Below are 2,764 nucleotides of genomic sequence, written 5' to 3'. Positions count from 1 at the left end.
GTGTGTGTGTGTGTGTGTGTGTGTGTGTGTGTGTGTGTGTGTGTGTGTGTGTGTGAGTGTGAGTGTGTGTGTGTGTGTGTGTGTGTGTGTGTGTGTTCACATGTGCCTGAACACAAAGCCTCGAGCAGAAAAAACTGAAACTCAAAAAAAAAAGAAAAGAAAAAAGAAATGCATGTCACCGAGTTCCTTCAGGGTTCAAATCTTGTTTTTCTTCCAACAAGGTCAATAATCTGCCAGTGGGATGAGATTATCTGAGGTAATCCCACTTGTTTCCAACACTAATCAACTTGATTTCAGAATTTTTTTTTTTTAATCAAGTGTAATTTTCTTGATCCCAGTGGCTGATCTGCCTCATTCTGCCTGTTTCAACACGTTTTCCTGAAAAAAGTAAAACTGACCTGGAAACAATTGGAGGATTATCTCAGATTATCTCAAATGATCTTATCTCACTACCAAGAATCACATTCAGTGTGGTTTTTGCTTTTGTTTGTTTTGTTTTGTGTTTGGTCACATCCAGACCACATCCAGGCTGATTCTGGAAGGTCTGGACAGTAAAAACCACATGGAATGTGATTTTTGCAGATCAGATCCAAACCACATCTGGAGGAGGTTTGAGGTGTGGCTCGGATCGGTCCAGGTGTGTCTCAGTCTGGACGCTCAAACAGGAAACGGCACAGCGATGGCAGCAGATCCGAGGTGAGGGAGGAGCAGCGCAGCGACACCGAGGACAAACGCTGAAGTAAACCGGAAGCTTCTGGACGTTTCTCCTGCCTCCATGTTGGAAAGTGGTGTCATCAGCATATGTAGTTACTGATGCCTTTTTTTGCTAGCAGGCTAACAGGCTAACAGGTTTTCACTGTTTGATTAAAGTTTTTTTTTTATCAGATCAAATGAAACTGAGGCAGCGATGCTAAATAACAAACATCATTTTCTGCAGAAAACATTTCCAGGTGCAAAATGTGTCGATCTTCCGCCGCCGAGTGCGGCTGTTGCTGTCGCCATTTCTCCTGTTCTATGAAGTGTCTTGTTGTACCCATAATGTGCAGCTGGCTATCTAAGCCTTACATAAGTCACTCAGCTTTATACAGGTAAACTGAAGTGTCTGTATGTCTGACTTACAGTTATATTTAAGTCTGTTTTTCTGTAACTGGCCCCAGATCAGCCCGAGGCTGCAGGAATCCACAGAATCACACTTTATGTCCTTTCACCATAAAAGTTTGAGTGGTTTGTGTTTTCATCTGAAAGTGTGTGAGCTGCGTGGTAATAACACCCGAGGTGCAGCCTGTACTTACCTGCATATTTGAGGCATTGATTTTCTATGGGAGAGATTTTCCTGCAGCTGCACATGTCAAAGTTTCTGCTCTGCATATAATCTGCCTCTCAAAGCAGCAGCCTGACCAAGCGCCGCGCTTTTCACAATAAAGCAAAAGCTCTCAGCGTTTGGAACGGAACAACAGGCTGAGGACTACGCAGCTCCAACCGCGACTAAACGCTGGATAAACACCTCTACATGCATCAAACAATCCCAATAATCCAGCCAGATTAAAGATGTATAACATTAAACTGTGACCAACTGTGTCCTCCGTTTGGGGAAGAAAAAATGACAGCTCTTATAAAATCGCAGCAAGAATGTAAAGAAATGATCAAACACTGTACAAAAATCAGCAGCAAAAAAAAAAAGAGAGAAAAACAGAAAACAAACCTGATGCTGGAGGCGCTGTATTCATGTACATATAATGTACATATATATATATATATATATATATGTACACACGTGTGTGTGTGTGTGTGTGTGTGTGTGAATATGTATTTATATATATGAACAAACAGTGTTTCGGAGGAAACTCTTGTCCCTACAAACTGTTTGTTTCAGTAAAAGTTTCTCATTTCTAAAATAATTTATGAAATGATTTGCTGTTGAGGTGAGTGAGTTCCTACCTGCCAGCCGTCGCTGCAGCGGGAGAAAAACGCCTCAGCAAGTCAGCATGTAGCAGCACACCTGAGCTCTGCAAAGGCCAAACGCAGCCCCCGGCGGTGTGTGTGTGTGTGTGTGTGTGTGTGCAGGAGAGAGAGAGAGAGATGTGGAGATTATATTTCATTAGAAGTTGAGGAGTTTCTTCTGTTCCAGCTCAGAGGGGGCGTGTCCGAACCGATCTGAACGCCACGGTTCCCGACCTGCTGCACAAACAGGAAGGGACATGTGAATGCATCACCGGCATATCAGCCTGCCTCAAGCAAGAAGAAACGTCACAAATTTATAAGAAAATTCAGAGATCTGAATTTTTATATTTTTTATATTTTTTTTCTCTGAACAGTCCAGTCCAGTCCAGTTCAGTCCAGTCCAGTTACTGAGACGGTGTCTCTCCATCCTCACAGGCTGAACACAGCAGCTCAGGGTCAGCAGAACTCTCTGTACTAGCAAACACCCTGACAACTTAATCATGAAGTTCTCAAATGATCCTGCCATGCTCAGCCTGCTGCGCCCACTGCACTGCTTCTCTGCAGTCTATGTGAGTCCACGATACAACATTTCAACACACGTGAGTACACAGATGACACAAATTTCATGTTTTTGCGTAATTGGCGTCACGGAAATTTGTGTTATTTACATTGCTCAGCGCAAATTCCTGTCCACTCACGTCTTTATATTGACTTTGCATATAGCTGCATCATATCAAAAACTTGCTTGGCGTCTGGTCTGAACACACAGAGGGGTTTTAGGTTCCTCCTGAGCTCTATAACTATACAGTGACTGAGTATTAAC

At 43.1% G+C, this 2,764-nt stretch overlaps 1 protein-coding gene across 1 annotated transcript in view; it reads right to left on the bottom strand.

Moving 5' to 3' along the window:
• The window catches only part of lamb4 (laminin, beta 4), a 36,975-nt gene extending 34,984 nt beyond the window's left edge, over positions 1–1,991 (bottom strand). The window contains 1 exon segment of the mRNA XM_030053665.1: positions 1,939–1,991. The gene's annotated coding sequence lies outside the window, so the exon portion shown is untranslated.
• Positions 1,992–2,764: the final 773 nt, after the last annotated feature.

This window comes from Myripristis murdjan, chromosome 6 (assembly GCF_902150065.1).
Source record: "Myripristis murdjan chromosome 6, fMyrMur1.1, whole genome shotgun sequence".
NCBI lineage: Eukaryota > Metazoa > Chordata > Actinopteri > Holocentriformes > Holocentridae > Myripristis > Myripristis murdjan.
The sequence above is the reverse complement of the archived record's forward strand: the minus strand, read 5'-3'. Positions and strand labels throughout refer to the sequence as shown.